Source organism: Lytechinus variegatus, chromosome 10 (genome assembly GCF_018143015.1).
Source record: "Lytechinus variegatus isolate NC3 chromosome 10, Lvar_3.0, whole genome shotgun sequence".
NCBI classification, from domain to species: domain Eukaryota; kingdom Metazoa; phylum Echinodermata; class Echinoidea; order Temnopleuroida; family Toxopneustidae; genus Lytechinus; species Lytechinus variegatus.
The window spans coordinates 30,213,624-30,230,499 of NC_054749.1; the positions used below are offsets into that span (position 1 = coordinate 30,213,624).

The following is a 16,876-nucleotide window of genomic DNA, read 5'->3' on the forward strand; positions in this document are numbered from 1 at the left end:
AAAAAGGTGGAAAGAAAAATAACAGAAAACATGGAAAGTGAAATATGATATCATTTTCTGAATATTATGTCAAAATCACAAAATTAGTTATTTTAATGAAAAAGTGGAAATTTTTGCTTGCTCGCTTCACACCTTTTTAATACATTTTACTCGATCTGTCATATCTTGCTCCTTCAAAATTGACTCAATAAACCATTGCAATTGAAAGACATGGATCCTTTCCTGCTTGCCCTGCCAAGCACATAATTAACAAACTTGGTTAGGGTTTAATAACCCCTTGAAAATAGGATTCATGTCTTTTATAGGTACCATAACATGATTTGTTTCACATAATAAAAGGATTTGAACAATTACAAATTCTCCCAATTAATAATGCAAATCTTCCTACTTGGGTTGACAAAAAGTCTTATTTTGTTACTTATGAAGGAAAATTCAAAGGTAAAGGAAGTTTAAATGAATTCAGGTAAGTAAATAAATTTGTAAATGATATTTGACAGTATGATTCGAAAATTATGGCAAAGACAATGAAAAGATTAGTGTGTTGATAGCCAAAAGCCTAATCGTCAAATTTCTAATTTCTGCCATTTTGGCACAAGCCTCTTTTAGAACCCCCGACAAAAATGTCCCGTGTTCGCTCAAGCATGACAAAATTAATTTTTTTTAAATGGCATTTCAAAGATAAGACTCTCAGAGCATCTATTAACATCAAAATAATATTTTGAAACAATTTTTTAATAGACTTTTCAAAACTGTCCCGTTTTTTTTGATACGCACTGTATTTGTTCCTAAATAAACAAATTTGATCCCTTTACTATGTCTTATAGAGACTTTTCAAATTAAAGAAGCCACGAAAGATAATACTTTTGAAATTCTAACTGCTTTTAGTGTATTTTGGCTTCTAATGAAAGTTTGTTGACCTTTTGACCTTTCCCTGACCTTGTCTTGACCCTTTGTATCTTCTGGATAAGGACTTCTGACAATGGACTTATCAAAATAAAAAAGTACCCACATGCATAAAAACTCGACAAAAGATACTTTCTTACAATCATAGCCAATTTTTCGAAGTCGGTAAATCGATCATAACACTGCTGCCTGACTATCAGGTGATGTATCGCACTTTATAAAGAGCATATATTTTTCCCGGGGGGGGGGCACTTACGTTGACGAGTGGATACCATGCGCGACCAAAAAACACGTAACGTGATAAGGGTGTCAAAAACACAAAAATAATGAAAAAAAGGGCATCTATTTCGATAGGAAAATTACGTGTTAAGGGTCGAATTTGGGGGATGATAAAACAAAATTAAAATGTTTTATAAAGGATGTCCTTTTTGCCCCAATACTTCGTGTTTAGAGTCCGATTTGCGCGAGGTGTAGAAGGTGGGGTCGTACTAAACCAAATAAGGTAAAGCCGACGACCGAAGGACCCATAACAATAAACCATTCCTGTACTTGTTTAGGGGTTCATTTCAGGGAATATTTGCCAAGAGTATCGTTTTGTTTCCAATACTTGTTAAGGGTAGGGTTTCACACGCCAATGCTTGTTAAGGGGTGCATTTTAAGAATATGGAAATTAGGGTGCTTTTCGAGACCCCATGGTCGCGCATGGTATCCACCCGTGAATGGAAGTGGCCCCCGGGATTTTTTATTTGTTATTACTTAATTTGCATGATCGAGTTTTAGTACCGGAACATGAAAATTATGACCTGTACATAGACTATTCCTCTTGCTAAGCGCGAGATGAAACAAAATTATGGACAATTCATTAATGCCTAAAAAGGGAGCAAAGTCTAAAGATATGGCCTGAAAACTTTTGCTCCTCCGCCAATGGTGGGGGCTCCTCCCCCCCCCCCCCCCCATCCTGGCCGCCTAGATAGGCCTATATGTCTTTGCGTACACATGTTGATCAAAGTTTCAATCAGGGGCTCTGTGCCTACTATAGGGAGCGGTGCCTGCAGACTAGACTAGCCCGGCAGCGCCTGTATTGAAAGTTTGTTTACTTCGTCTTCGGTCAATCTAAAGTCTCGAGTGGGTCGATGTTGATAGCAACCTAACCACGTACCAGGGAGTGCGGCGCCGGCGCCCGAGAAGCCGATGCGATCCTCCCTACGATATACGCTACGTTAATAGCAGCAACCAAACTAGCTAGACAAGTGACCGGATGATTTCGCCTCCGACACACACTGGAGCTCCCTCGTTGGGTAGGCTAGAAGCCGCCTGGGCAATACCGTACTACAGCTACTTGTACAATCATTTCCTATGTTTCCTGGTTTGAACGGATAATCTTGGATTACTTGGCATCGACGATTGATATTTTTGAATCTGAACAACGCTTATTATATTCTCCATTCTCCAAGGACAAGGAACGGTAATTCAGATTCTATTTGGGTTACGTTTGTGCTGTATCACTATCAGTATCACGACACTAACCCCGGCAGGGCCCCGGCACTATTAACCATCACTCACCATTCTCTCACTCACAATCCAGAGAGCTCCGGGGGGGGGGGGGTTCTGAAAGGACTTGTCGGACATTTTATCCAACAGTTACTATGGTAACGGTGACTCTCAGCCAATCATTATCAAGGAAAGTTGTCAGATCTGACAACTTGTTGGACAACAATATTGATGAAACGCTCCCCAGGGCCGGGCGGGGGAGCCGGGCCGGGCCGGGAAACTAAGCCGAATCCATTTGATCAGTATATTTGTTATTCAAACTAGAATGGGTAGTATATGTTTTGTATTACTATTAGCTGTCCGTTCCTGAAAGTTGCTTAAAATAATGATATTTTTTTGTATATATCAATCGAGTCATATATTTTGCAATTGTATTTCTTAACTGAATATTCTTATTTTCCATTCATAGCTATGCTAATTTAGTGGTGGAAGGTAAATCTCCGAGATCATCCAATCGTTGAAAGTTTGTTCAAGATGTCTGTGTCCAAGGAAGAAACGGATGGAGAATATGACGTCATCGTGATTGGGGCGGGGCTCTCCGGTCTTACAGCTGCGTATCACTTGAAAAGGACCATCGAGGGGTGTAAGGTTCTCGTGTTAGAAGCAAAAGGTTGGTAGTTCCATGGACCTATTACATTATAGGTCCATGGTAGTTCATATCACTGACGTCCTGGAAAATGGAATTACATTTCTCAATATACGTTTGTGGTGGTGGGGAGGGAGGATGTCTCGAGTAGGGGGCAGGGGGATTGAGATCCAAAATAATTTCACTGAAGTTCTTGATTAAAAAGAAATGCATTTCTCAATATCAGATCATTTTCATCAATTCCTCCAGTGTCTGCCTGATTATACTTTGTTTTTGCGCATGTCTAATTAATGTCCCACTTGGGAATATAGTTTATGTGAATTCTGGCTCACTCTCCTCAGTTGATGCGCTCTTTATGCAAATTAAGCACCATCAATATTTTCCTTGTATAATTGCCATTTATTTTTTAATTGAATTATATGTTTGTATATTAGCATATGTTTGTAAGAGACATCCCTCGCTGCCTTACATGGAATTGGAAGGAATGACTTGCGGGTTACAGGAATTTTATGTAAAGAATCTAGTTAACTCCAGGACTGCAGCAGGGGAGTCCTTTTTTAAATTCTGTCATACTTTGTAATGTCATCATTCTATGGTTTTGTTTGTTGTTTGGAATGCCGAATATAATAATGATAATAATAATAAATTCAACCTATCAAGATGAGCCTATTTCTTTCAAAACTGCATCTTACAGATAGGGTTGGAGGAAGGACTCTAACTGTTCCACTCAAATGCTCTACTGGGACAGACCAATGGGATTTAGGAGGCCAGTGGGTATGCAGGTATGAACACTATCGTTGGCCCTCACAATTTAAATGTACAATAAAAATGGCACTTTGAATCCCATCATGGGCGACTCTTTAAATTCTACTCCCGGAACAAGGTATGAGGCCATTTTACTTTTAACCAGTAATATTTATTTCCAGTAGTCGTGTAATGAGCAAAAATCTTTGGAGGGGGCCAGCCCTGACGTATCGGTGGGAAAATTAAAAATCCGAGTGATCGAAGTGAGCAAACAAAAATTTGAACATTTTGAATAAAATTTATTTTTTTCACCTGAGATTTTGAGAAAGCATTCAGAAAATGATACAACATTTCACAATTTTCCTTTTCTTTATCCCCTTGTCTTAGTGTAAAATTTTTCGGGGCATGGCTACCAAGCCCCCCCCCCCATACAGCAGCGTTCAATCGAAAATAATATGGACATTAAATGCCATTCTCGGATGAATCTTTCTATTTGATTTTCAGAGCACAGCATCATGTCCTTTGGCTTCTCAACGAACTTGGAATCGAGGTATATCCCCAGAAATCCAATGGTACCAAATTCATTCAGAGTGGTAATAATGCAAAGATCAATACTTACCAAGGTGATGTACCAGCACTGCCTCTTCATGTTCTTCTTGATCTTCTTAACTTTGAGAGAAAGGTAATGCTATTGTATTCATGCTTATTTATTATGTCTAATATGAATATTCGACTTTATTTACAATATTGTATTTCCAACTTTTGAATTATATATACACAACAAAAAAAGTAAGTCCCCCCTAAATCAAATTACTGTAACTTTTGAACAGAATTATTTTGAGATATGATATTTTGTAGGTGGTTTTCTACACTCAGTAAGCAACTCCTGGTGAAAAATGAGATTGATCAGTTGTGTTATGCATGAAATAAAAATCTTAACCTGAGGTTAAGTTTTTGAAATGTCATCATAACTTAGAAAATATATGGACCTAGTTCATTAAACTTGGACAAATGGTTAATCAAGTATCACCGAACATCCTGAATGAGTTTCACATCACGTGACCAAGGTCAAAGGTCATTTAGGGTCAATGAACTTTGGCCGATTTGGGGGTATCTGTTGAATTCCCATCATAACTTTAAAAGTTTTTGGATCTGATTCATGAAACTTAGACATAATAGTAATCAAGTATCACTGAACATCTTGTGCAAGTTTCAGGTCACATGATCAAGGTCAAAGGTCATTGGGGTCAATGAACTTTGGCAGAATTGGGGGTATTTGTTGAATTACCATCATAACTTTAAAAATATGTTGGTCTAGTTCATAAAAGTTCGGTATAAGAGTAATCAAGTATCACTGAACATCCTGTGCGCAATTTAGGTCACATTACCAAGGTCAAAGGTCAGTGAACTTTTTCAATAATGAGGGTATCTGTTGAATTACCATCATAACTTTGCAAGTTTATTGATCTGACTTTTGAAACTTGGACATAAGAGTAATCAGGTATCACTGAATATCCTGTGCAAGTTTCAGGTCACATGATCAAGGTCAAAGGTCATGTGAGGTCAATGAACTTTGGCCACATTGGTTGTATTTGTTGAATTACCATCCTATCTCTGTAAAGTGTATTGGTCTAATTCATAAAATGTGGAAATAAGAGTAACCAAGTATCACTGAACATCTTGTGCGAGTTATAGTAGTTTTCAAAGTCTGCACTGCTGCTATGTTGTATTGCGTGATGCAGGTGAGACGGCCAGAGGCATTCCACTTGTTATTGATAGAAATGTGTAAAAAAATCCAATTATAGCAAATTTGGACTTGTGTTTATTCAACCATGAAATTTAGCCAAAAAAGTTGTATCATCTTTTAGATACTTTGTACAAGCCTTCTGACTATTTTTCATGATGAGAATGTGGAATTAGCTCCAATAAAATGGAATCAAATAATGATATTTGGCTTGTGACTTTTGAAAAGTGACATTTTTGCCTTCTGACGTTGCTCACTGAAGCATGATGTAAAATGCGTCCATAACATTTACTCAGAGGATAGGTTATAAAATTACCTACACGCTCATGTAAAAATATATTAAAAACTCGCATTGGTTCAGAAATTATTGATGTTTGTTTTAGGGGAACTTACTTTTTTTGTTGTTAATACATATATATTATTTTGTTTTGGTATTTTGTCTACATGAAACATTTTATACTTTATGTTTTTTGTTTTTGGTTGTTGGAAATCACTAGTTAGTTTACTCAATCCTTTTGTGTAGCACTAAGTTACGGTCAAGTCCACCACAACTGAAAGTTGATTTGAATAAAAAGAAAAAAAATGTAATTAGCATAACACTGACAATTTCATCAAAATCGGGTGTAAAAAGTTATGACGTTTTAAATTTTCGCTTATTTTCACAAAACAGTTATGTGCACATCCCAGTGGTATGCAAATGAGGGAGTTGATGATGTCCCCCACTCACTATTTTCTCTGTTTGTTATTGTTTGAATCATATTATATTTAAATTTATGTAGATATGACAATGCAGACATGGTTGTTTAAACCACAAAATGTTAAAGCAATTATACACATGTTCACGGAGGAATAAATTTTCATTTCATATGACAATGAGGAGAGAATTATAATATTTCATAGTCCATGTAATGAAATTCAAAAGTAATAGTGAATTGATGATGTCATCAGTCTCCTAATTTGCATACAGATCAGAATGTGAATGCAACTATTTTGTGAAAATTAAACAAAATTTTAGAATGTTAAAATTTTCTTACTTCACATCTGATTTTGATAAAATTTTCAGTGCTTTGCTTGTTTGATTTTTTTTCTTTTTATTCAAACAAACTTTATGTAGGGGTAGACTTGTCCTTTAAAGATCCAGTTGAATCGTATCGTATCCCGGGTTAGGAAAGCCGCAGAGCACGCAAATTATTGGCCAATCAGAGGCTGACGATACTGATTACTACAAAATAGGGTGTTTATACTAGGAAAGAAGAAATAATGTCTCGTCTTAGGCAATCTGAGAAAAGAATTAATATAATATAATAAAAGGGACTTTCTTTTTAATCATATCCCACTTTTAACATACAGCAAATGATTAGTTTGTTCGAAGGTAGAACAATCTACATTGAGAAAATGGTCAGATGATATTTGACATAAAAATCTGGGTCACAATTAAACATTACACAATTATGATTATCCTTATTACCACGATGGATGCGATCTAACTTCTGTCTGTCCCCAATTTATTTTTTTTTTAAGACTGATGCACTTGCAAGTGATATACCCTGTGATGAGCCCTGGACAGCTAGACATGCAAATGATTATGATGGAATTACCTTCGAACAATTCCTTGCCAGAGAAACATGGACGGAAGGTGAGTTCATAAATCTCATTACTTTCACCCCAATATCATGTGGGGGCGAAATAAAAAAAAAATAGATACCTGGTATTTAAAAAGTAAGAGGCCCAAAGATAGAGAGTTAGAAAAAGAGAGAGAGTGAATATTTTTATTGTTTTGAAATTGAAAATCTAAATCGTTGATAGGCCCTTTATTTTATGTTCTATTAAAAGCAGGTTTAACATAATTATTTTACCCTTTCCTTTCATTCTCTTTTTTTCCCCTTGTTTTCTTTTTCTTTTCTTTGACGGTGAAACTTTACGCTTATTATCGTTATAGGGGCTAGGAACATGTTGAAAGGAGCCTTCGAAGTCGTCAATGGTTCTGGAGTGAGAGGTTACAGTGCCCTTAATTATCTATTCTACGTCAGGTCGGGTATTAGCATGCAGAGTCTCTCTGACAACAAGAATTCTGGAGCACAGGAGAATAAAATAAAGGTAGGCAACTACATTTCTATCAAATGCCAAGCAACGGAAACAACAAATAAAGGTCATCTCATTCGCTTGCCCATGTTCGGCACCGGGGGGGGGGGGCACTCAGTATATAATGCATAGTGGGTATGTGCTGCGGAGGGGACCCCCATTTTCACACTCAAATTTCCATTCCAAGGCATAGCATTTTTGCCTTGTTGAGAAAATGAACAAAGAAAGCCGCTCCAAGGCATAGCATTTTCTTCTTATCGAGAAAAAAGAAGAGAGAAATCCGCTCCAAAGCTTTGCATATTTTTCGTCACGCCGCTCCAATCACATTGAATGAGCTGCAATTTGGGTGAAAAGCGGCCGCACAGCTCCCCCGGCGGAGGCCGCGCTAGCTGCATCATGCACGCATGACCGTTCCATAGCATAGGGATGATGCACTCACACGCTGGCGCTCCTTTCCAAGGACCCCCGTTTTCACAAACATTTGTCGTTCCGAAGCCTGTTCCGGGATCCTCCTTTTTTACAATAAGCCCGCTCCAAGGCACCTGTTTTTTGTCTCACCCGCGGCACACCCCCTCCGCTTTTTTGGTCGAGTGCCCCCCCCCCCCCCCCGGGGTTCGGCAGCTCACAATTTATTACTTGTTATGCCACTGGTATTAATATTATTTGGAAATATGGTCTACATCAGAGCAGCTCGGGTCTGGGAGCAGAACTTTAAAATGGACATGTAGAACCATGGAAGTGTCACCAGGCCCATCTGAACAACACTTTTTTTTGGGGGGGGGAGATGTTTTTTTAATGTTGCAAGTAGGATATAACTTCAAAAAACTTCATTGATATGACTTTGTTCCCTTCATAAGTTACTTTTATTATGATAACGATTCCTGGATTTTTTTTGTGATATTGACTTTATAAGGATGCAACAGTATGATCATACTTACCTCTACATGTATATCTATCAAAACTATTAAATCTTATAGGGAGGGGCACAACCCATCAGCACTAAATTACAGGAAATTATTGGTCAATCCAATGTGCTACTTTCTGAACCAGTGGTCAGCGTTGATCAAAACTCAGGATCAACGGTCAAAGTTCAAACCCTCTCAGGAAAATCTTTCTCCTGCAAATACATCGTCAACTCAATCCCAATGAACTGTTCAGGTAATACGCCCTTTATTTCAATTATGTCCTAATTTTGATCAATTAGACCTCAACTGTAAAGCCCACAAAACTGTTATTGCATTGACGCCAAGTTGCGACAATGCCTTGTTCTTGTTCCAAATTCCTATTACGCAATATTCTTTTTCTTGCGTCAAAAATCCCATTCATTTACTTGTAACACATAGTTTCTAAACCCTGCCCAGGGCACCTCCCTCATCCAAATTCTTCCACGTACCCCTAGTTGTGCACCTCCTATTTCATTTTCCAAAATTACTCCTGCATGAGTTCAGGCGCCATTTTGTCCATTTCAAGTCCATTTGCATACCATTTTTCATTCTTTCATATCTCTGTTGTCCTGCGAGCTACAGACTTCTAACAAATTGCTATAGATAGTCAAAGAGTAGCTCTATCATCTGCTACTATAACCTGCTTCTCAAAATGCCATCTTCATGCCCTAAATTCGAATTTGAAATAGTCTTTAAAAACTTCATATTTATTGAAATGCAAAGTCAAGAAATTGTAAAATGGCCATAACTTTTTGTTTTTATTCATTTTGATCTCACGTTTTCAGGACTTGATAATCTATCATACTTGTCAGTCAGTTTATTCGCATCACTGACCTTCCATTATTGAAATAGTGCCCTCTAAAGTTTAAAAAAATGGTTACCTTTGAATGCTCCCCATTGCGTCATACATGGCCAAACCAGTACCCTTTTTTGGATTTAAGGTCTTCAAGATATGCCCTTTCATGTCATTTAGAAAAATATATACCTTACCACTGACAAAATATCTTAAAAATATGCTCCCGAAAGCCACCAAAACACGCAAAAATGCACTATAATTCCAGCACAACTTCAACTTGCTCTTATTTCTTTATTATTGAAGCTATTTTTTTTACAACTTGGCAGATATCAGTATTGATATATACAACAACTGTTTGTCACTCTTTTGCAACAGAAAGTGACAGAGCTGACATCAGTTTCAAATTATCGTGAAAAACCTAATTTACTTCTGGTCTATTGCTTGTGTACAAATAAAAGTGGTAGCAATGTCACAGCATTGAAATGTTCTTTCCAATGATACCTAATTTGAACACTTGGTATACTTCTCAATGCACACATTATCAGCAACAGATTTGTACACAAAGTCTATGGCAGAATCGGTTTCACGCAAAAACTAACAATGCATTATACACGTACGTTGTTCTGACATGTGCTTGCAGGGGCCAATACCAATGACGAGTGGATACCTACGCCCCCCCCAATAAAAAAAATGTAAAAATTGTATCCTTTTTCAAGATAAGATACGTCATATACGTAATGTAATGTTGTCTAAAATAATAAAAGATAATAGGCCATTTCACTAGGAAAGATCGATATGTGTTTATGGTCCAATTCGGAAGGGTATTAAGAAACAAAAATGCACCAGCATTACATGTTTAGGATCCGATTTGAGGGGCTTAATTAGGAGATGGGATAACTCCAGGACTAAATTTGAATTCATCATTTGTTTCTTTGATGTAATTGTAAATAATATGTGCATACACATACTACAAATATGATTGCTGAGGCTGTTAAAATGTCGCCCTATTGCCATTGTCATTATTAACTCACAGGCATCAATGCATGCACATTGTTCTAAAACAATTAGAGTTTTAGTTACTATTGTTATTGTTTGAAGGATGGACTATATACAGCCTGGGTGACAGGGGTTACCACCCCTTTGTTAATGAGGTGAACCCCCTAAATGGAATGAAGAAAGGGGGAGAAAAGAAGACGATGAAAGTGATGTCTTGGCCGTAGGCCATATCTACCTAATGCATGTTTGAAAAACATAAGTTATAACACCACCTGAAAAAGCTAATTCAGATGAGTCTCCCTGACCTGCTATAAGATTTCTCTGACAGTGCAATTCCTATACTTGTTGCATGTGTCTGATTTGAATAATGCTATTAGTATTTCGACTTATAGGTTAATCTCTCTCTCTCTTTCTTCTTTCTTTCATTTCACTTTCCTCATTTTGAACATTCAGAAACTATCCAATACATACCCAAACCACCGCTGAAACGCCAGATGCTTATGAGTCACACGAGAAGTGGAAACCTCTTCAAGTTTATTGCAACATACGAAACAGTGAGTTCTCCCGATTAGATATCATAGATCTTACGTTAATTCTAATGATTGGCAAATTCTTTTAGATCAATTAAGACATGACAACAATTTGTGGACCACTTGGAATTAATATGGCTGAAAATGACACAATAAGAAAAAAAATGCAGAAACATTAGATACTGCACAATGATTGTGATGCATTTTTATGCATTAGAAAAAGTTTTGTTTACTTCAGACGAATAATGTGTATGATATCCTATGCGAAATTTTTGGTGATGTACATCGATTAACATTTCTTCCCATATTTTGAGCCATAATATAAGACAATGAAAATGGCTTAATTTCCATAATGTACTGCACTCGACCCAGGTGAGGTAAATGGGTACCTGGCAGGAATTTATTCCTTGAAATGCCTTCGCGCTGTAAAAGGCTGCAGGGCTAAGGCCAGGGTAGTAATATCAAATGCAGCAAATATGGACGCATTTGGCAGTGATATGGGCTATATAAGCATGTTGGTATTATTGTAACCAATAAGTGGGCATTCTCTGAGTCAGGTGGAATAATTTTGGGAATAAATTTTCTGTTTCTCGAAGGCATTTTGGCGTGACAAAGGATATTCTGGTGAGATCATGAACTCCACAAATAACAGTCTTTCACCTAACGATGTAGGACCATTGACCTATGTTTGTGATGCTACATCGTGGAAAGGTAGCCCTGCCTTGGTGGGTTTTATCAACAACCCAATGTATTGGAGCAACATAGAGGTACGAGTAAAATATAGCCGATCATCTCTCCAGAGTAATATTGTTTTATTCACCATTTATTATTGCGTCATCATCGTACGCATACTCATAAGTAGATTACATTGATTTAGTCCATGACAGTGGTGAGTGTAGCCATTCAGGTGTAGCCTCTTTCTGATCTCCATGATTATGCTTGTTCGTTCCGCTCATTAACATGGTTAAAAAGAAATAGTGGTGAAATGCAGATGCACATGAGCAATCATCTAAAGAGTATATACCTAACTGATGGAATGTCTAGGGCTAAGCTAATAAAGATAGAAATGAAAATGAATTCATCTCATCTTTGGCCTGAATATTACTTTCACTTATAGGATCAGGAAAGGAGAAGTGCTATTCTGAAGCATCTAGAAAGATTCCTGGGATCTGAGGCTTTGACACCGATCGATTTCAGGGAAAAGGTAAATACTGATCATGAAACTTATTCACTTAGCCTGACAGCTATCAACATTGGCCAACTGCTGCTGATATATTAATAGCTATAATCCCAGTGCTGCCACCTCAATAAATCCCACTGCTGCAACCATCTCAATAGATCTCAGTGCTGCCACCTCAGTAAATCCCACTGCTGCCACCATCTCAACAGATCCCACTGCTGCCACCTCAATAAATCCCACTGCTGCCACCATCTCAATAGATCCCACTGCTGCCACCATCTCAATAGATCCCACTGCTCCCATTTATCTTAATAGATCCCACTGCTGCCACCATCTCATTAGATCCCACTGCTGCCACCATCTCAATAAATCCCACTGCTCCAATTTATCTTGATATATCCCACTGCTGCCACCATCTCAATAGATCCCACTGCTGCCACCATCTCAATAGATCCCACTGCTGCCACCATCTTAATAGACCCCACTGTTGCCACCATCTCAATAGATTCCCTTGCTGCCTTCTCAATAGATGCCACTGCTTCCACCATCTCAATAGATCCCACTGCTGCCACCATCTCAATAGATTCCACTGCTGCCACCATCTCAATAGATCCCCCTGCCGCCACCATCTCAACAGATCCCACTGCTGCCACCATCTTAATAGACCCCACTGCTGCCACCATCTCAATAGATCCCACTGCTGCCACCATCTCAATAGATCCCACTGCTGGCACCATCTCAACAGATCCCATTGCTGCCACCATCTTAATAGACCCCACTGCTGCCACCATCTCAATAAATCCCACTGCTCCCATCTATCTTGATATATCCCACTGCTGGCACCATCTCAATAGATCCCACTGCTGCCACCATCTCAATAGATCCCACTCCTGCCACCATCTCAATAGATCCCACTGCTGCCACCATCTCAATAGATCCCACTGCTGCCACCATCTCAATAGATCCCACTGCTGCCACCATCTCAATAGATCCCACTGCTCCCATTTATCTCAATAGATCCCACTGCTGCCACCATCTCTATAGATCCCACTGCTGCCACCATCTCAATAGATCCCACTGCTGCCACCATCTCAATAGATCCCCCTGCCGCCACCATCTCAACAGATCCCACTGCTGCCACCTCAATAAATCCCACTGCTGCCACCATCTCAATAGATCCCACTTCTGCCACCATCTTAATAGACCCCACTGTTGCCACCATCTCAATAGATCCCACTGCTCCCATTTATCTTGATAGATCCAACTGCTGCAACCATCTCTATAGATCCCACTGCGGCCACCATCTCAATAAATCCCACTGCTCCAATTTATCTTGATAGATCCCACTGCTGCCACCGTCTCAATATATCCCACTGCTTCCACCATCTCAATAGATCCCACTGCTTCCACCATCTCAATAGATCCCACTACTGCCACCATCTCATTAGATCCCACCATACTTTCACCACAAACAGACAATATTTGTTTAATTTCCAACCCACATTTCAATAATTTTTCACAAGTCAAATGCATCATAATCTATTAATGAAAATATAATAGCTTGTTCTACTGTGAGAAATGAAATATTGAATAGAATTGAAATTGATTTCACATTTATAAAATGAAGATATATTCCTCAAACATAACATTACACAGATGGAATCATCAAAATTGTATTTTTCATTTAAAAAGCATTGGGCTGATGAACCTTACAATGGAGGGTGTCCAGTCAATGTGATGATGACAGGTGCTGCAGAATATTGGGATGAAATCAGAGTGCCTTTCGATCGGTAAGTATACCAATCACTATACTTTGTAATTATGATTGCACTTTAGGCATTTTTAAATTGACTCCTTCCAATATCTTGATCAATATTTATACCGATAATTACAGCCTCATGATATTTTTATCATGCATAGATATCCTGGGGGAGTGTTGTTTATTCTTATAATTCATCAAATAATAATGATTTAGACATATGACTTATGATTGAAATATAATGTAATTATTATTTCAAATTTAATAGTTAAAAGACCGTTTTAGCCAAGGAATGAGATCATGATGAATTGTTCTTGAAGTAAAATAGCATGGTTCATAATATTCAGCACTCGGGTACGTCTTCCAAAACCGCAATCTATCTCTGGGGCCGTGGAAGCAGGTGGCGGTGGGGGGAGGCTTCAGCCCACCCCCCAACTTTGTAGTTTTGAAATCTTCCGTGGCCCCTGAATCTTGTCTATATTTATCAGGGTTTTTTTCATAAGTACCATGTGGGGGAGGGGCGGGCACTATCATATCATATTGAACTATTACCCCTTGTAACCGTCAATCTGCTTCACGAAGCAATCAGTGATTTTCACATGCAAGTATTTGAAGTAGCTTATAACAAGTCGATAAAAAAACTTACTATTTGTTTGATGATATGGTCCCAATGTCATCATTCCATAAACTAGTCAGCACCGACAAACTGTCATTTTCTGTCAGTTAACACCTAGTTCTCATTGTCAAGATACAAAAGACGGTCTCCATCGTGGATTAATCATAGTGATCTTGTCAGATAGAATCAGAATAGTTGTGGCAGCCATGTTTCAAATATTTTTGTTATCAGCTGCAAAAGGCCAATCTTGGTGTTCATAAAGGATCACACAACAGTGGGAACGGGTATCAACTAGTAACAATAGGAGACCAGTGACTCCCAGCAAATCACAAGAATGGAATTCACTGAAATTGTCACAAGGCAGTTTACAACTTTACCAAAACATCCCCTGGTGGTCCCTGAATAAAACCTAATATAGGAATTTTATAATTCAGTACTCAAAGGTTTAACTAACATCACATTGCACCTTCATTTCAGAGTACATTGGGCAGGTACGGAGACGGCCACACACTGGATGGGGTACCTGAGTGGCGCTGTACAATCTGGTCTAAGAGCTGCAGATGAGGTAGTCAACAGGCTAGGAGTCTCTGAGGAATCCAGGAACAACAGTTCAGACCTTCTCAAGTCGCTCGACAGTCCTGGAGATGATGAACGGAGACCAACGGTTGGTTGCTGTGGGTGTTGACCATTGGGAATATTGGGCTGGGATTGGTTGTAGCTGGGCTGGTAGGTGTTGGAGTTCAGGCATGGATTCAAGGCCATGGTTAATATCAGGAGTATTTTACACATCGATTTCTGAGTGATGGTGGAAATCGACGGTTAATCAATTATTACTCTTCTCATTTTCAAAGTATCTTGATAATCTGTACGATTTGATTATCGACAATCATCTAAGACATAGATCAGGTGAGGGATCAAGAGTCACATAAAGGGCGTGTATATTCTCCCTTGGCTCAAAATTGTCAAAATGTCACAAAAACGATGCAAAGGTACGAAGGTACAGGCAAAGATATGGCTGGGACATTGAACTGTGATATTTTTTTATAGAATTATCAAGCTTAACAAGAAATAAACAAACAAAACAGAAGAAGCATTTTGTAGTTAATGCTTCACATATTGAAATTGCCAGCAATATTTGTTCGCGATCATAACTAATCATTCTAACTTGATATTGATATGTTAAAGAGTAAAATGTAAGATTATTTAAGGACCTGGTTACACTGCATATATACGAAATGCATTTCAACTATGCAATTTATCAACTCTTGAGGAGAAAATTTGAAAAATCATTTTTTTTAAATCCCCCTTCTTGTCAGACATAGTTTCAAACAAGAACAAAGAGGTTTTAAAATAGCTAAGTGTGCTTTTTTCTAGTTTAAGTTATTATAGAACTTTTTAACTTTTTTTCCCATCACTGTTATCATCATTCCAGTTGTGCATTAAGTCCGAGCTTTCTCTCCCCTAATTGGCTCTTTCAATGTGCCTGATATATCTTTTTGATACAGTTATCTGTTTTACATGCACACAATGTCAAATTTTATGTGTTGTATTTTGATTCTTACTGAATTTGTTAATATTAACAGCTGCTTTTCATATTTGATTGCCAATATTTGAATATTTTTTAATGTACCAATATTATATAGCACAATCATTTGTTATATAATCATTATTCATTAAATAATAACAATGATTTATATATATAATTGACATCTTTGTAAATAATTACTATTATATAAAATAACATTTCTGATTATTATATTAATTCCAAGTCATACTTCATTATTTGTAAATAATAATAGTCTGACAATCCATTTTATATAAATAATGATTATTTGTTTTTCATTATTCATAAATAATGATTATTGGTTTTTCATTATTTAAGAAAAATGATTATTGGTTTTTCATTATTTATAAATAATGATTATTTGTTTCTCATTATTTATAAATAATAATTAATGGTTATTTATAAATAATGATTATTTCTTTTTCATTATTCATAAATATGATTATTGATTTTTCATTATTTATAAATAATGATTTTTTTTCATTATTTATAAATAATTAATTTTTGCTTTTCATTATTCATAAATAATGACACTACATACTTCATTATTTACAAATAATGACACTACATACTTCATTATTTACAAATAATTGCGATTCGATTTTCCATTATTTATGAATAAGTTTGTCAATTTTTCTACTTTTTGTAAATAATAATTATTTATTATCAATGCCAGTGCACATTTCTTTCTTTATGAATAATTTGTTGAGTTTCCCATTATTTATAAATAATGATTATTTGTTAAATAATGAAAACGTCTACTTCATTATTTATATATATTTTTTCGAGTGCGCTATTATTCTCATTATTTTTAGATAATCATTTTGATACATTTCTTTATTTATAAATAGTTTTCCATAATTGGCCATTATTCATAAATA

The 16,876-nt window shown here is 37.1% G+C and overlaps 1 pseudogene; it reads left to right on the forward strand.

Moving 5' to 3' along the window:
• The first annotated feature begins 1,986 nt into the window (after positions 1-1,986).
• On the forward strand, positions 1,987-15,513 carry LOC121422465 (annotated as a pseudogene).
• Positions 15,514-16,876: the final 1,363 nt, after the last annotated feature.